The following is a 19,491-nucleotide window of genomic DNA, read 5'->3' as shown; positions in this document are numbered from 1 at the left end:
TTCTATACAGTACCCTTACCACATTTTAATACTTGGGGGTTTTCAAACTGTTTAAAAAGCTGACGAGATTTGGTAAACTGAAAATGTATGAATAGGCAAAATATTGAGCCTGGCATTCTTTGAACAGTCCTGAAAAAATACACTAATTTCCAAGTGACCCGGAGGAAAATTCTCACAGAAAGCCAAGGGCAAGGTGGCCAAGGGCCTACTGCCATCATCCGGTGAAATTGTGATTATTTAGATTTTTTTTGTATGAATGTATTTTATACAGTGGTCAACATTACTGGCGGGCCACGTATTATTGACATTATGACAGAGGCCGCGGGCCAGTAAAATGTTGATGTTGGGCCGTAACTGGCCCCCGGACCGGACTTTGCACATGATCTAATTGGTCTAAATAATTCTTTTATGTTTTTCTATATCTGTGTCTTATAGGGTTAATGCAATTTTTGTCCGTATATGACAATAATAATATCAATGTAGTCATTACATTGGAGAGTGTTTCTTATCAATTCAAAAACAAAATGAAATCATATACTAGTTTTGTGAATTGTGTGTATGCATATGTTTATGTGATTCTAGGACATTTCCTGCCAGTTGTTCTTGTCTTTCCTGCCAGACCTGTTCGTTTACGGTCCATGACAGCAAGTGGAGACATTCAAACAATAATCAAAAGTTAGAAAACAAACAATGCGTCTGCTCGTGTGTGTCCACTCAAGGAGGACAAAGTGATGACGGCCGAGCAGTTCCTACAACATGCCGAGGTCAGAGCGCTGACCCGAGGTTACGATTCCTCGGACCCTTGATCAGTTTGCGGTCAAATAATGTCTAAACACACACACACACACACACACACACCTATTGGTTATGTCGTATCACCTCTTAACCGGTAGATCATAGTCCCCAATGTTTATTTTCTGATCAGCACAATACCGAAAAACATCCATCATCACTGTCATTACAAAGAAGGAGACTCGTTGTGCATGTAGGAATTCAGACGGTTTGTGCATTTTACACCTTGCAATGATGTAGCCGCATTTTACCCACTAAAAATAATTTTCCCAGTGCACAAAATCTATCCTTCTTCCTTTCTTCAAGAAGATTTCAAATACTCTGTCGTAAAGATTGTCTTTATATTGCCATAAAAGCTAATTCTGAAACTAAAGCTTGTCCTGTCATATTTCTGGCATTAGTTTTTAAACAATTTCATCCGTCCATCCATTATCTTCTGTTTATCCAGGTTCGGGTCACGGGGGCAGCAGCTGCAGCAGGGTGGCCAGGGACTCCCTATTCCCAGCCACTTTATCCAGCTCATCCACCGGGATGAACTGCCGTTGCCAGGCCAGCCTAGCGATGTAGTCTCTCCAGCGTGTCCTGGGTCGTTCCAGAGCCTCCTGCCGGTGGGACATGCCTGGAAAACCTCCAGGAAGCAACATTAGCATCTTCCCGAGCCGCCTCTGCCGGCTCCTCTTGACGTGAAGGGTGAGCGGCTCTATACTGAGTTACTACCGGATGACCAAACTTCTCAGCCTATCTCCAAGGGAGAGCCCAGCCACCCCACGGAAGTAACTCATTTCAGACGCTTGTATTCGGGATATAGCTCTTTCAGTCTTGACTGACAGTTCATGACCATAGGTTCGGGTAGGAAGGTAGATTGACCAGTAACTAGAGAGCTTTGCCTTTAACTTAGCTCCTTCTTCAGCATGACCCCACACCGTTCCGTCGCGGCACCACGTTGCACCAATCTGTCTGTCGATCTTCTGTTCCATCCTAACCTCGCTCAAGACCAAGACCGCAAGATACTTGAACTCCATGCAATCCATTTCCAGGTGAGAACCATGGTCTCGGACGGCTCTGATCTGCATCTCTGCCGCTTAACACTTAGAAGAAGAGTAAGAGATGAAGTTCGTGGCTTGGTGAAGCAAAAAACTCTGATTTAGAACAGAACATGCCCGTTCGACAGAAGCAGTGGACACGGGGATATTTTTCTTCACGTTTTCCTTATGAGACTTCTGATACCACCCCCAACCCAATCATAATTTGTAAATCTACTGAAGTTTCCCTAAGCCAGTTAGAAGGCCCTTGACACAGTGCTTGCAGAACTGATTGTGAAGGCAGTGTTCATTTTACCTCTGAAAAGTGATGCTCAAAAATCTATGGGTCCCAACAGAGATCTATGGGTCCCCCAAAATTTAGTGTTATCGAGGTTGAAATTGTAAATCGGTGACAAATATATAATATAAATCCAGATATTCATTCACTTTTAATCATCAAATTATTAATTAATAATCTGCATCAAATTATTGTTTGTAATATACTGATTAAAGGGATAACCACAAACCTGTCCTTTTTCATTTTCTCCTTTTATACTTCCTTTTTTTCTTAACTTCTTTACAACATAATAATTCGTAATATAATGCATCAAAGCAAGTGAGACGTTTGAGAGCCGGCTCTCTTGAATGAGTTGAGCCGAAAAAGCCGGTTCTCTAAAAAGAGACAGACTTTTCACCACACAACTCGAGATCCGCGTGCAGACGAAACAACATCTGCCGGATCTGCCTGACGAAAAGTTTGGAGTGTGGTAAATCTTTGTTTTAAAAAAATGTAATCGGGTAATAATGAAAATTTTGTGTCAAAAAAGTTGCGTCCCGGGGACGCACGTCGATTTGAGACTATGCGTCCCCAGCAAAAATTATGCATCCAGGACGCAGGGACGCGGGCAAATGAGAATACTGTGAATGCCTTGTATTTCTGACCACGGCAACAAGTAGTGGCTGAAATGTGAATGAGTAAATGCTTAACTATCATAACACACATCTGAAAGCAGAGCAAACGGGGGAAAAGCAATGAAAGGGAGCTAAAATTTTAGAATGAGCACTCATGGACAAAATATGACTAGCATCACATGATTCAGATATTTTCTAGCCCAGTAGAGAAGGCCTTGCAGGCCCTGACAGCCCACCACTGAAGGAAATCATTCTAGTGTTACAAGATCTGAGTATCATATACAGTATTATGAAGGATTCTTGTGCCCATTATCTTGCTTATAAAATGCAGCTTTTCTTCTCCTCACCTAATTTTTGCTACTTTTCACTTCTTTACACTCTTGCGTCTTATTATACTTCCCGGGTCTGTTGACCTTCTCTGGGCTCGGTCCCACTTTACTTTAAACTATAAACCTTGTGACCCAGGTTTCTCAGGTGCATTAGTAAGTCTAGTAAAATTTGTGGCTGTGCATGTGTGCTGACGAAAGACTGAAAATCTAAACGAAACTGGCACAAGTTAGGGGATTTGAAAAACGGGCTGGACCAAGGTTGTAAGTCACATGTGGTTTAAGTTCTCATTACGGGTTTATGTTTTGTTTCTAATACGATCGGTGCGTCGTAGACTGCTAGGGTAACACACATAACCACACTAGTGCTGAATTTATAATTTTGGGGGGGATTTTCCACCAGGTGACAAGGAGACATAAAAAGAGAGGGAATACAGGATTTATAACACACATGTCAGTGTGTGAAATTATTTTTTATTTTTTTTTGTTGCCTGAGAAAGATTTTGTTCCTGTCACGCTTCAGTCTTAATGTCGAGTGAACTGAAAGGTTGCTTCAAGCGCCAGCTTCTTTTGAGGTAAACTGCAATTTAGATTTCTAAATGCTATATGTATTTGTTAATAACGCACATTTTTTTGTACTAAAAAAAGTCCTCTAAGTAGAGGTTTGCATTAAACATGGGGTTTTTACGGTAGCACGTTACCACTGGGTAAGGCTTCTTTCTCTTTTTTTTCTTTTTTTTCCTTCGTGGAGGATCTACAGAACATGCACTTACTTTTACTCAAGTATTTATTTGGAAGACCCCTTTGTACTTCTACTTGGGTGATATTATTCTGAAGTAACAGTACTTTTACCTGAGTTACACACTGCGGCGCTGGACATCGTACTTGCTTCAAAGCTTCAGGGCCGAAAAACCCTCTGTATTTGAGGGACTGAGCCCTAAGTACTTCAGCGGCGCTCGTACTTCAGCCAAAAACGCACTTCGGCATCGAACTACTCTTGTGGAATGTGGATAATATCCAACGATAAAAATGTAGGCATCTGGCGGAGGTCGTGGGATGACGTTGTTGCAGGTATGCTGAGTGAGCTGGGGCAGGCGACCCTTACGAGATATCACAAGTTCATTTGAGGACACTATAAAGGCCAATGTTGAACGTCTGGAACTTTGAACGTGGCCCGAATGCAATAAAGAGTGTTCCCTTTTTGCCATATCTCCTCTCTGCGTATATTTTGGGACAACACCCAACGACAGAGAGAACGTCTGTATTTTAGTCCACAACACTACGCACGGCGCTGAAGTGCAGATTTGGGTTTACTTTGGTTCAGGCTGGTTCAGGCCAGGCTGAATTTTTTTAGACCCGATCTGACCGATAGTTGCTGACCATATTTTAACCACTGGATCACTACACTTATAATTACATAGAAAAAGGCTTTAGTTTTTATGTCATTTTTACTCACAGTAACGGAGTAATATGGGAAATAGTTCAGCTCCAACAACATTCTAAAACATGGTACCGTGAGTAAAAGTAGTGTGATGATGAGATGAAATCAAATGCATTTTCTTGTCAATTCATAACCATAGCTGTCTTGTGGTTAAGGCTGGGCGTTGTCACCATCGCAATTTGGGTTCAAATCCCACTGCAATCAAAATTGAGATGAATTGGTCAGCAACATTTTTCCATTGATCAACAATTGTTCAAATATGGTAATGAACTTTCCGAGTTTCCAACACAACATTTTTAAATACAATTCTTAAATTGAGCTTAGAGAAACTGAACCAAAATGTATCAAAAAATGTTGGGGGTGCGCGTCACACACAAATAAATACAGTAATCAATGTATTTTTTTTGTGTCTTTGCGTACCCCCTAAAAAATTCTAAAAGTGGAGCCTTAAGTTGTATATTTTAACAATTGACGAGTTTCTTTTATGGTTTTACTTGACATTTGTCAGGGGAGGCTGTTGAGGCTGTGCCTCACCTCTAATGATGTTAATATATTTTTTTTTTATTTATTTTTTTTTTCAAAATTGCCAAATTTTCATATTACATATAATATAATTAATATGATTATCAGGGTAGCACGGCGGCACAGTGGTTAGCGCGTGTGCGGCACAGTTCTGTGGTCGTGGGAACCTCCTGCGTGGGTTCAAATCTAGCTACTGGCTTACTGTGCGGAGTTTGTATGTTCTCCCCGTGCTTGCGTGGGTTTCCTCCGGGCACTCCGGCTTCCTCCCACATTCTAAAAACACGCATTTCAGGTGAATTGGCCGGTCCAAATTGTCCCTAGGTGTGAATGAGCAAGTGAGTTGTCTGTCCCCGTGTACCCTGCAATTGTCTGGCAACCAGTTCAGGGTGTCCCCTGCCCACTGCCCGGAAATGGCTGGGATGGGCTCCAGCACCCCCGTGACCCTACTGAGGACAAGTGGTGCAGATAATGGATGGATGGATGGATAATATCATCATTGCTAGAAAATATGCTCATATTGTATTCACCTTAAAATAATCACATTTTGGTGAGAAAATATAACTGAAAAACTGCATTTAGCTTAACAAAATCAGACTTACGCCTGTAGATTCTAATTTCTCATGGCACCATCTGATTGAACAGAATCACAGTATTTGCAAAGAATGTTTTTGCTTTGCAGAAATAGCCAACCTATGAACCAAAAAGGGACTTACATTAAGGAAAATACATCAGATTTTGAATCAAAACAAATGTCACTTATTGTTGTAAAAGTTGAAAATTAAAAGATGTGAAGACACGTATTCTGATTGCGAGGTGTTAGTGCAACCCCGTTCTTCTATTATTTACACTTCTAAGACATTATACTCCAAAGGATTGAGAAGGAAAGTTTGAAAGACGGAGAAAAAGAATCCTCCTGCAATATTCCTTCAATAATAGCCTCTCAAGATAAACATATAGTTCCCACACGTTTCCACCATTCCACATTAGTAAACATACACACAAAGCGCTATTTTAGACCTCAGGCTAATTTCCTTCTTTACTCCGCTGTTAATGACTCCTCACTCAAAAACACTTGCACACATGCACTGACACACACAAAGACTGAGTTCCTACTAAACGCCCTGAGGGAGCCCTAAAGTTTCAAACTTCTTCACACGCAAGCAATTTGCATGATGGCCACGAGAAGGCCGAGTTTAAATGTCACCTCATAATCATGGACTTTCTTCTTCCACACATCAACGATTTCCATTACCATCACTGGTGAGGTTATGTTTATTTGTCAGCAATATTGTGCACAAATTGTTTTCCTTCTCCTACAATATAGAGAAAAACACCTGACTTTTCATCAGACAATCTTAAAAAAAAGACAAAATGATGTCTCTTAGGGTTTGGCAGAAGGCGCCTAATGGGGTTGTAATTGACACAAGTGTATCCAAAAAACCCCCACCTGTCCGCAAATAACCTGACCCTTATAAGGACATTTTGGACAGCACCTGGGGTCGGGTGATTATGTTATGATTTTGCAATGGACCCAAACACAGGAAGCAGGAATTGTGGCAAGGTTCAAAAATTGGCATCTGATGAAAAATAATATCATCAACAAGGTAACAAAAAAAATTGTCAAAGACAACAACAAAACTGTGTGAAAACAAAAAACATTCCTCACAGATCAGAATGCAACTATTGATAGTGGAAAATGAATGTGGAAAAAGAAAATGACCCCACCCTGAGTGGTCCAAAATGTTGTTATGACGGGTCAGCCTAATTTGGGAGAGGTGTGGGGTGATTAGACACACCTGTCCCAATTACTAACCGATTAGTCGCCCCCTGGTGGCCGGAGGCGCGCCAGACCCTAACAATGTTAGTTTTAATTTATTAATATAATAATAATAATAATAATTTCCTTTGTATTGTCATTCTTTGTAACAATGTATACAGAACGAAATGTCGATACACCTGACCCGTTGTAGCGAGACGATGCAGCCGCAGCCAACAGACGGCGCCGCCATTTTACCAATGTTATAAGTCTTAGGTATGACTCGGCCGAGGCACGAACCAGCGACCTCCCAGTCTCAAAGCGGGCGCCCTACCATCTAGGCTACTGAGCTCCTTAAATAGGTTAAACTATAGCATGACTCCAAGCAACAAAGTGAGTACACCTCTAAGTGAAAATGATTAGTGTCAATATATTGCAGGTCCAACATTTCCCTTAGGGGTATACTCATTCGTTTGAATGGGAAGGCGAAGATGTCATGGAGGACGTACATAAGTTGTGCAATGTGTATTTTCCACTCTGCTATGGATTCAATGTTTTGCCTTTGAAAAATACAAAAAGAAAATCTGGAAAAAAGTGAGAGGTGTATTCACTTATGTAAGAGTTTTTATTTTATCTTTTCACAGTCTGCAGTGACCTAAAAATGTTTGTGTAATAGACCCATTTGGGGGCTGGATGTATGGAAATGTACGACGGTTAAAAAAATACAAATAAAAAATGTAATACAATTAAATGACTGCCTTATATTTGGAATGCTGGGAAATAAACATAAGTATGGTATAGACTCCATTTTTTATGAGAGGATTTCCCTTCTCCTAATGTTGGTTTTTAAATCCAGGTTATAAGATGATAGGTCGGTCAAAATAAGAGCTAGAGATGAGCAGTTCCTTTAAGGTGTTTACTACAGAATCTTCTGGGCAGAACAATGCCAGTAAATTCACAAATGTAAAGTCAATACTCGAAGGGCTGTCCATGAGTAAAAACAAAACTTAAGGAAATAGCTGAAAATCCTCAAACAAGAGTCTTTGTCTAAACCAGTTCTAACAAGTACCTTTAAAGGACATCTTTCTGGCTACAAAATTAAACACAGTTGATATAATCGAGAAGTTGAATAATTACAACCGAAAAATTAATCAAGAAGTCAAGTAATTACGGATCCCTTAACCACCTTGGTTCTGGGGGCACCACTGAGAGCGCAACTCTCGACAGCTTTCTCCGTGCTGACAGTTCCTGGCCTGTTTTGGGGTATTGCAATGACTATATTTGCACAGGTCCATTCCTTGATGTTGTCTTTTCGGTATTTCTCTTCTCCTGCCCCGTTGACTTATCCATTATGACTACATAAATGAATAAATTAAGAAGTTATAACCAGCTGAAATAATAACCAGTTTATAAATGAATAAACCATAAAATCATGCCTATATGTATGCAGTCACACATTTCAATATCACAACAATGACTTCCTGATCTTTTATGATGACTGCCTCTACTTTCCGAAACCATGACCCTTAAGCCAGAGTTGTCATGTCCAGCATGGTCGCCGTGGCGACCGGCTGGCCCCGCCCCCTTGGCACCGGCTGTAGCAGATTTTCTAATTTGCGTATGTGCTTCTTAAAGGCGGGTTTTGGGGATTGCCAGTTGCGGGTTCATTGCATTACTTTGCATTATTCTGTTCTGTTTGACCTGAGGAAACCTGTACTTGCCCGTTCCGAGTAAAAGGCTGTTTTGTGAGTATTCCTAGTCTGAGTTCCTGTCTGCCTGTAAGCCTGTTTTTGTTCTTGTCCCTGAGTGTTGGACGACTTTTATTTCCTTAATAAAAGTAACTGATCGTTAACGCGAATGAGTTCACCCTTCCTGCCTCCTGCCTCCTGCCTCCGATCTGGTCCAGTCCTGTGACAAGAGTTGGTTTCACATCTATTATTGATAAATGCAAAAGGGCTTTCAGTCTTTTGCTTCAGAAAACATGGACCAGGCTTGTGGAGAATGCTGTCTGACAAACATAGATAGATAGATAGATAGATAGATACTTTATTCATCCCCGAAGGGAAATTCATGTGCTTTATACTCCCCTTTAAGGATATGTACAAAGCAGTCTATAGAAATTCTCATTTTATATATGATGGGAAAAGTCAGCCAAAGGTCCTCCCGGTTTCAGTAATCTTTATTAAAGACCAAACTCCTGACCTTCATATCCGCCTCTACTCCTTGATTTTAATTAATAAGTGTGTGTGTAGGTATTATTGTGGGAGAATGAGACCTCATCATAGCATAACACCATCACTGTTCATCAAATCATCTGAATGTAGATTCAGATTTTAGACAGCTTATTATGGGTTTTTCTGTGTTTGTTGAGGTGCTTAGTGACCGAAGCTAATCTGAAAGTCCCTTAGGGGGTCTAGGGGACCCACCAGTAGACTGATTTTGTGGAATTAAGTGACACAATGGTGTGTTTATGTGTGTATGTGGGTGTGACGGATTTCTTTGCTCAGCAGAATGCCTCTCAGGCTCCTCCATTGGTATGTGTGAGTAACCCTTTGCACTATGATGAAAATCCACTACATCATAGTGGGGAGTTTATATGTGTCTTGATAGACATTAATGCATTACATTTTCAGTATAGAAAGTACAGTATCTCAAAAGTTTAAAACTTTAGTGGACACTCAAAATAAAAAGAGAAGCAATCAATAGTCAACAGCGCCCAATAAAGGTCAATATAAGGAACTGGCATCCAACGAAATCTCTTTTGCAGGTGTCCAATACCAAAAACAGAAGAAACTAATCAGTAGTAACTCATGTTTGTTTTATATGGAATCCGTCTGATAAAATACAAATACTAAACACCTATATAGTATGACCAGTACTCACCACCATAGTGAATAGCTTTATTGATTTGGTCTTATGTTTTATTGAGGCGGACCCAGGTGCAGACATGCGAGCTTAAAATCACAAAAAAGTGCTTCGCTCGTGGAAAGAGAGGTAAAAAAACCTAAAAAAGCACAGTTTGGAAGAAACGCATGGTTAGCAGGGTACAAGATCTCTTTCATCGGGCACTAACAAGAGTCATGAAATAAGCGCAAACAGAACATCAGATGGCGGGCTACAATCTGACAGCTTTTGCTGTTGTCACAGTCATTATATGCAGGGTTATTGATAAGCGACATGTTCGGGTTCAAGGCAGGTGTCAAATTGTCTGCCTTTTAATTATTTAATAGTGCTAAATTTGCATAAAGCCTACAAGTATTCCTTTTTATGCATGATATTCTAATATTTAGAGAAGGGATGTATGAGTTTTCTCTTAAATCAACCATAATAGACTCAGTTTTGAAGGCGCACAAAGTCGGCTCGAACTGCAGATTAAGATACGATCGCAGTTTTTTTTGCTGGATATGCGATCATCCAGACATCAAGCGCTCGGTGCTACGACCACTCGGGAGTGTTTATTAGCCACGGACTGCTATGTCAACAAGACCCAGCGGCCTACAAAGCAGCGAAGCAGAGTGGCAAGACAGCGGCGTGACCGCCGGACGAGGAAGCGAGGTTGTCGGGCCGGGCTAACAGCTAGGCTAAAGGCTAAACACCTCTCCCATCCATTCTCCAACGTTCGCTCTCTGGACAATAAACTGGACCATTTAACAACTGGAAGTGGCATCGAACCGCGAGATGACGAACTGCTGCGCTAAAATTCTGACGAAGACATGGTTAATCTTATCCATCCCGGCTGACGTTCAAAGTAACTGTGCGGGTCAGATGTATCGACATTTCGTTCTGTATACACATGTATACAAATGACAATAAAGTAAATCTGAATCTGAATCTGAATCTGAATAATAAATCAAAAAAAGACATGCAATGTTTCTGTTGATTAGTAATGAATCCCGAATTTTTGACGTTTTGGGTTTAATTACAGAAAATAAAGAACTTGATCACAATATTCATATTATCTGAGACAGTCCTGTATATTATAACTGTAATGTTGAAGTATGAGTGTTCCAAAAGAGTCGTATTGTGTTGAGATGTGTCAAAACAAGCTTGTAAGGCTAGATTATTAACCAGTACATTGCAAGATTTTACACACATTTTCATATTTACCCAATATTTAAATGAACATGACTGCAGGAAAGAAGTAAAAACACATTGTTCATATTTTATGTAGGATAAGGAGTGAAAAAAATAAAAGAAGTGAATCATTTTATACTTGAACATTTCTCTAAACTGAATAAAAACGTTGTGAAGCAAAAACATAAAAATTTGAGTTTTGTATTTGATAAGGTCAAGCAGTTGCTGAAAACTGAAGTTTATTCTGTTTTTAATATTGGACAAATCCATAGGAGATTTTAATAGGGATACTAAATCCTTATTTTGACCCCCTGTTGTTCGTTGTTTGGACTATTACATCATTCTCCCTATTGGCCAATCATGTCGGGCAGATGTGTTTTTTGGAATCTCGAAGATTTAATGAAAAGAGGGGGTTCGGAGAAGGGCTTTAGGGAAGGGAAGGAATTCTCTCCAATCCTTCCTGCAAGGTAAAAATCTATTGACGTCTTCTCTCCTGATTTGGTATGTCTATTTAAGCCTAAACAGAAACTTTCATTTTCCCTCTGTCTAACTTTAATACAACTGAAGACTCAAACGTTATTAAAGCAAGCGTGACCTATATCTACGTCAGTATTCCCTTTCACTCTGTTTGACCACAAATAATTAGTGGCCGGTTAAAAGTTTGCCACAAGGATCACAAAACGTTTTCTTGGCGGTTACGGTAACAGCGTGGTAACTAAGTCGAGATGTCATGAGGTGAAAGGTTAAAACCACACCGGCTTCTGCGGGGAGATTGCTTTCCTTAAGGTCGGCGTTTATATGTGTGCGTTGTGCGCTTGTGTCAATCTCACCTGCTGACCACGAACTTAATATCCTGTGTGGTTTGTTCTCATATTGTTTCTTTGAAATTCTTGCACCTTTTAAATTGGATGCATTTTTGTCAAATTTATTTCAAATCTGAGGGCTTTCCTCTGTCGCATGTTATTCTATTACCTTATTTCTCTTTTACTAGTAACTTTTTTTCCCATTTTTAATCCTGCTCAGAGGTTTTCTGATGGATAACAAAATCCCATTCTCTACGCACTATGAGGCGCATTGGACTATAAGGTGCACTCCCAAAACACATAGTCTTTTGTCATATATGTTTCATATGTAAGGTGCACTGAACTAAAAGGTGCATGGAATTAAAACTACAGTAAGAGCTACTGGTTAGGTTGCTCATTTTATACACTTACGGTATACAGCATGTAACAAAAGTTATTACGCCCCTCACATTTCCTCTGAGATTTCATCATAATGTTTGAATGAACAACACTGAAGAAAGATCGCTTTGACACAATGAAAGGTAGTCTTTGTAAATCTTATATAGCAGTGTAAATTTATGTTTCCCCTCAGAAAAAGTCCAGATATAACCATTAGTATTCAAACCCCTGGTAACAAAAGTAAAAGTTCCCGAAGTTCAATATTTTGTGTGGCCACCATGATTTTCCAGAACCACTTTAATCCCCCTGGCCACTGGAATGCACTTTAACTGCTCCATGTCAACACAGCTGAGATGCATATTCAAGACCTTGTGCTTCTCCACCTTCCACTTGAGGATGCCCAGAAGATGTTCTATTGGGTTCAGATCTGGAGACATGCTTGGCCAGTTCATCCCCTTTACCCTTAGCCTCTTTAAAAAAGCCATGATCATCTGAGAGGTGTATTTGGGGTCATTGTCAATCTGGAACATTGCCCGGTGACCCAGTTTCTGGAGAGAGGGAATCATTCACTGTTCCAGTTTTTCACAGTATATGCTTGAGTTTTAATGAATTGCAACTCTCCAATTCTAGTTGGACTCATGCGGCCCCAAACCATGACATTCCCAACGCCATGCTTGACAAGCCACGACAAAACAGGTTTGTACTCCTCACCTGCTTTCCGCCACACATGCTTCACACCATCTGAGCCAAATAAATTAATCTTTGTCTCATCAGAACAGAGGATATCTTTTTAGTAGAATCTCTACAGAAATGTGAGGGGTTTACTCACTTTTATGACTTACTGTATCAGTGGTGGGCCATGAGGGCCTGCAGGGGCTTCTCTGCTGATCTTAAAAATATCTGGACCACGTGATGTTGATTATATTTTGTCATTTAAAAGTCATTAATTGATTGCTTTTAATTGGTTCTCCTGATTGGCTGCTTCCAGATGTGTCCTTTATATTGAGGCATTCAACCTATTACATTCTAGCCATTAGTTGTTGCTAGGCTCACAAATCTACCAGGAGGCCTTCATAAAGAATCCTGAGCCATAATATACAGTGGCTTGCGAAACTATTTGGCCCCCTTGAACTTTGTGACCTTTTGCGAAATTCCAGACTTCAAACATCTTTTTATCATCGTTAGTCATTTAGTTCAACATTGAATCATTCAGAGATCCTCACTGAATCTCTGGACAGAGTTTGCTGCACTGAAAGTAAAGGGGCTGAATCATTTTGCACACCCACTTTTTCATTTTTTTATTTGTTAAACAAGTTTAAAATATCTAATAAAGTTCCACTTCATGATTGTGTTCCACGTATTTTTGATGCTTCACAAGAAATTACAGTTTTATATCTTGATGTTTGAAATCTAAAATGAGGCAAAAAGTCACAAAGTTCAAGGGGGCCAAATAGTTTCGCAAGCCACAGTAAGTCTTTGAAAAAGCTCTTGGTTTAGCCAATCGGAATGGGAGTTGGCGTCTTAACGGAAGGAATGTCACTGGTTTCACAAACTATGATTGGCAAGGGGGCGGTCATCCACCAAAACGATAGCGCCGACAGCAGATCGAGCTGCTTAGGGAAATAATGCTTTTGCATAAAAAGTTAAACCTGCTTTCCAGACAAAATATACAATTTCAGCGCATTTTATTTGATTGTGTGACATTAAATGATTGATAGCATTTATAAAATAAGAATAATGCCAGAGCGTGTGTCCCATATCAACAAATATACCAATTTTAACTTGTGTCCCTCCGGCAATTACTTAAGATAGTTGAGGCTCATTTTGGTCTTTATTTTTTCATAAATAATTGTTTCAAAACAAGGTGCCATCAGAGTTCCTTGTCATGAAATAACTGCAAACGATGATACCAACATATTTGCTGTGTGCAAAGCTTTGCCCACTCCTACCGCTTACCCAATCAAATTGATCTGTGTGCTTGGCTGAGGTTTTTTGTTCTTTACTTTTTCTAATGTGGGATTTCATCATGATGTCTCAAAAGTGAATTGTTTGATGAGCTTCCGTATAAAAAATGCTTTAGTAACTTACAGCAAAAATGGAGGGTGTTGGTGTGACACATTGACTTTACACTGTAGGTAAAATTGTGCCCTTTATATATTGGAGCGAACCGACCCACATGTGCACCAGATGTAGCTGTCCATCTGTCAGGATTGAATTGATTTAGATGAGATTTCCAAGAGTAGTGTTTTCTCTCTGAGCCATGTGTACTCATGAAAAGAGCCATATATGGCACGCAAGCCATAGGTTCCCAATACCTGGCCAAGAGATAAAATTTTAAACCTGAATCCAAACCAGACCCGGTCCAAATTTTGGGCTAGTCGGGCCCGAAATGTCATTCCTGACGTTTGGGTGAAGTCGGATTTCTCTCTCGCTGACTTTTTCTTTGATTATCCACCCGTTATTTTTATTTTTTTTTTAACTTGGATTTCATAATAAAAGGTAGGATTTATGTGTCTTGCAGCACAGGTCTCTTTATGTTTATATCTTTCAGGATATTTTTTTTCATTTGTTATGTGTTCTGCTAGAGGTCCATTGGACAAGTGTCTCACCGCTACAACTCAGGTTTGATTTTTGTTTCATGCAATGTTTTGTGGTCAGCGAGTTTTGATAGATCATCGCTCAAATAGGGTGGTACACGTAATACCTCGAGTAGTAACGCACACCAACAAATACTGTATGCATTTCTATTTTTATTCACCATATTTTGCAGTATATAAGGCACACCAGGTTATAAGGAGAACATTGGGGTATTTGGGGGTGACCTTTAGACAAGAGTTTTCATTGCCCACATTAGTGTGTAAGAAATGTGGGGAGGGGTGGAAAAATAGAATGCACATAAACTAAGGATTACCAAGACTCCCACTTTAGTGCTCTTTCCTTTTTCCTATGACTTCTTGTTGAAGCAAAGCTTTACCGGCTTCCAATGGCCATCTAGAGCCTCAATATCCTGTTGTAGAGAATATCCACTCAATGACATGAGCCTCCTAAACCAGGAAGATTGCGAAAAATGCCTAAGTGCTTTAAAAGGGATTAACCATTTAATGCCCTTAATCATTTTAAAAAATGACTTTTTCTACCTTGAAATATTTTCACTACCCAAAAGCTTGCCATGCATTTTGGGATTTTCTTCTGGATTATCATTAAGATGCCTTTCCTTGTCTGCCTGTTGGTGGTCTGAAGAGTAAAAGGAAACTACTACGAGATTAAAAAGATTCTTCCGGAGGCTGGTTCTTTTCCTCGTTTGTTTTAAGGCCAACTATTATTGTTGTGCATTCTTACCAATGATGAATACGTCTTTGTCTAAGTACGGTAGTCCATCATTACGATGCACACAAAAAATAAAACATATTTTGAAGTGAGTAGGTAAGTGAGAAAGAGAGCAAAAGACTGAGAGAAAGAGAAGACAAGTGAATTGAATCATGATACATAGGGAAAATTATATCCAAGAGGTTTAATAATGACTATGTCGCTCGTTTACTACGTATTCTATTTCCTCTTCTCCCACCCTTTGCCGTGACCCACTTAGAGTTACAGACCAACAACCTAGTTTCAAATACTGTCAAAAAAACTGCTCACAATCCACATACCATATTTTCCGCACTATAAGACGCACCTAAAAGCCTTTATTTTTTTCAAAAGCTGACCATGCGCCTTATAATACAGTGCGCCTTATATATGGATCAATATTAAGTCGCAAAGTCTTGCAACTAAGGCAAAGAGCCGCTGACTAGATTTTCCCCCGAAGGCGAAGTAGTGCGCGGTGTATGCTGGGATTTATTTAGCGGCGTTTCATTTCATAACCAATGTGTCAATCATCATTTGAATCAGTCACTATTGGCTAAAGTTATTCGGAGGTAAAGTGGTGGATCCTTTTTATCATTTACAGGCTCGCATAGGCTAAAGGGGCGAAACAAAGCCTGCAATTGGCCGAAAAAGATGAATGTGAATCACACGTTGGGTTGCACTACGGCACAGAGAAAACATTTTTTACTATTCTGTATTTGTAAATATTTTACTCTCCGGGATTTACTACACTCACTGTTGTAAGAAGACCATGGTTACGTATCATTATTGAACGTGATGGCTGCAAGAGAACTTAGGTGAGCTATGCGGCTTTACATTTTCCCGGTATCTTGTTTGAGAACGATCTTGATGTTTCTGTGATGAGTGTATTTTTCAACTAAATTCAATTCAAAGTGTTTATCGTCATATGCACAGTAAAGAACCCCGTTTCCCTGCACAATAAAATTCTTACTTTGCTGTCCACACAGTTGGCAGCAAAAAATAAAATGGAAACTAAGAAATGTTTGGCATTTCTTGAATCCCAAGACTTTAACCTTCCGAATAATATTTGGAACGATGCATTTGAGTGATTGGTGACATCGTACAGACACTGTTTCTGTACATATCTGAGACACGTATTTGCTTCTTTGCAAGCTTTCGGAATGTTAAGTGGGTAATAAGTTTGACTAAACTATCTGAGTGTTTTGTCGACGTTCCGATTGTAGCGCCTTAAAATCCAGTGCGCCTTATGTATGGAAAATATAGGGCCAAAAACTATTTTTTGGGGGTGCGCCCTATAACCCGGTGCGCCTTATAGTGCGGAAAATACGGTACATAAAATGTTGTAATATTGATGGAGGATAAACATTGCACCAAATGAGGCAGTCGATTGCTAACACCAAGCCCAAAACAGGAGTTCTTAAATAGTGAGCAAGAGAGGTGATTAGGGTGCAATCAGGCAATCGGGGCAATTGACACCACGTGTGAGTGAAAAGCAGAGCCAAGGAGAAAGTGATCAAACAAAAGGCAAGCGAAAGTGAGGGAAGGAGAGAGAGAGAAAACCAAACCTGACATCCAGACTGTAACAAGTATAGTTTTCCTTTGAAGAATCTTTCTATTTGTGTCATGGTGAAACTCTGGATGGGTGGAAACACAATGTAGAAGCACAAATTAGTACAATTAAACCGTACTCCTTCATAAGGACAGGGTTCTACATGGAAAAGCAGGGATCAAGGAAACAGTATACAGACGCTGCTCTCCTTACAAACGAAATACGTTCGTAAGTTGAATTTGTTCGTAAGTTGCTATATTTTGTATGTTTAAGGTTTATATAAGTATGTTTAAGGCTTGTATGAGTAACCTGTGTTGTTTTGTACTAAAAAAAAAAAAAACATTTCTTCCGGGTGGATGCTGGGTGACCTCTCACAGCGCCACCACACTCCGGGAGCGGCGAAAAGAAGCACTACAGTAATGTCCTGAAAAAGGTGCACACAATACAAATTCTAACTTCAATGTCCGAATATTTTTCGACATCCCGACAAAAATCTACCGTTTTACGTAAGACGATTGGTCGTAAGTATTAGGGCAACAAACACAGTCCAATAGACACGTGAAAGGTTTGGAGACCCAGTAAGTTCAGGCAGCAAAGTCTTCAGTCCAATAGTTTGTCAGGTGGTACTGGTAATCAGGGAGGTCAGGCAGGAGTTGGTACACTGAATAAACAAGAGCTTGGAACATAACGAAAAAGACTACGAACTAGCATAGAACTAAGGGGACAGAGTACTGAAAAGGGCCCGAGTTAGAGTAGTTACAGGAGGAAAAAAAAACACAGGGAAAGTAAGACGAGTGACAACAGCTGTGAAGAGGTAAATGAAATCCAAAAGTGAGTGAACAGATAAGGTAAGGGAAAATGAGAGCAGAGAGCAAGAGCGAAAGAGACAGAAACAGACAGAGAGACACTAGTCGTCGAAACAGGACGCAGGATTGTGACATTTTGACTGAATAATGGAATCAAACATGTTTTGGTAATGTTTTTTTAAAATGTAAAAAAAAATGTTTTGTGGCAGTTTTATATCTAAGGGAAACATACTTCCAATCTCAGCAGATGTACTTCGTTTTCTAAATTATCCACCTTCCCCTTTCATCATCAACTACCTTAATCCACAATGAATTATCGGGAAAAAGGGTCATAGGATTAATTTTGTGGATTAGTGAGAATGTTAATCTTTGCTATTGTCAAAATCTTGTTCTTAATAATTCTGCCGGTGCTCGTTTTTTATTCTTACCCCACTGCGGTAAAAAATTATTCTTGTCCGGACAGAAAATATTCTGCCTGGCAGCGTTTGTTAACACCGATCCACTCCATTTCCCTCTTTCCATGTAGGCTGACTACCTTGTTTCGGACTTTATTCTGGCAGTGTTGCTGATGACAAGACCATGTGTGGCCCCATGTTTATATTCAGGCCCCAAGCACCGACTCGTGTGTAATTTCCCCGTGTGGCCACATGCTCGGATGACTTCATGGCCTGATGACTTTAGCATGTTGGTTTTAATATAAAACCGCGGGTGAACGTCATCAACTATGGTCACTTTCTGGATACACGCTTGGATATTGCACAATAGAGAGGTCACTAACTGGTTACGACAGACCCTTTCTTGGAGAACTGCTTCTTTTGGGGACACAAACGACAGCAAACAAGGATTGTGAGAGTATGTTGTGAGTGTCACCCATTTGGAGCATCCACCCGGTGCCAAAGCAGAGATTAAACTCCCATCACTCAACTACACACTGTTGTCGCTCCACATTACGATCTACATCAACACAAAGACATACACACACACTCGAGGTTTGTATAAACGTTTGGACTGCAGCCCTCACCTACTCTTGTCATCACTTACAGAGCTGGAACCTTTTGGGGGGACTTGGTCCAATGTGTTTGTTTTAAACTGACGCCCCCCTGCTGAGCTGCACGTATCTGCCAAAAAGGTTTTTGCCAAAAGTAGTCGCTATGTGCTGAGAATCAGTTACCAACATTTATCACTGGGAATTTTAATTTGGCGGCCCATTGTCACTCTGCATTTTCTCACAAAAACTGCTTCTACTAGTAAACAAATGGAATGCTATTTCTACCTAACACTTTAAAGTACATGTTTGAATTTTTAAACTAATTTTAGTATTGTTAAATTGTTCAAATGTGTCGCTGAATATGCAGTCATGATGGAATGAGTTATTCAGTTATATTACTTTCATTATTTAATCATCACATTATTACCTTGATAATCACATCATTCATTTAGTTGAACTCAATGCTTCTTATGCTTATCCATAGATTTGAATGAATTATTTACTTGCTGTGTTCATTTTATGTTTCAATGTATCCATTAATTCAGTTGCTATACTTTCTCAGAAATGTTTCTAAGTGGTGTTCTGATCCGGATCAGAACACCACTTTATCATATCACCTGTAAAATGAAGATAGATCCAGTCTTAACCAAGGTCTGTTGTAAAGATATGACTCCCTTCTACTGGAAAATCCCTTTTGAGTTACCCGTAAGTTCATTTTTTTAGGTAAGTTTGATTTTTGTCAAGCCACGCCTCTTTTCTATAAAAACAATGGTTAGC

The 19,491-nt window shown here is 39.9% G+C and overlaps 1 long non-coding RNA gene across 1 annotated transcript; it reads left to right on the top strand.

Annotated features, from left to right (window-relative positions):
• The first annotated feature begins 16,869 nt into the window (after positions 1–16,869).
• LOC148369977 (uncharacterized) lies at positions 16,870–19,268 on the top strand. Its single transcript, XR_015849899.1, has 3 exons — positions 16,870–17,148; positions 17,298–17,353; positions 18,253–19,268. It is a non-coding gene; the product is annotated as an uncharacterized LOC148369977 (long non-coding RNA).
• The last annotated feature ends 223 nt before the right edge of the window (positions 19,269–19,491 follow it).

Source organism: Urocampus carinirostris, chromosome 3 (assembly GCF_059441175.1).
Source record: "Urocampus carinirostris isolate Australia breed hairy pipefish chromosome 3, RoL_Ucar_1.0, whole genome shotgun sequence".
In the NCBI taxonomy this organism is placed as follows: domain Eukaryota; kingdom Metazoa; phylum Chordata; class Actinopteri; order Syngnathiformes; family Syngnathidae; genus Urocampus; species Urocampus carinirostris.
Note: the sequence above shows the minus strand (reverse complement) of the source record. Positions and strands in the feature narration are given on the sequence as shown.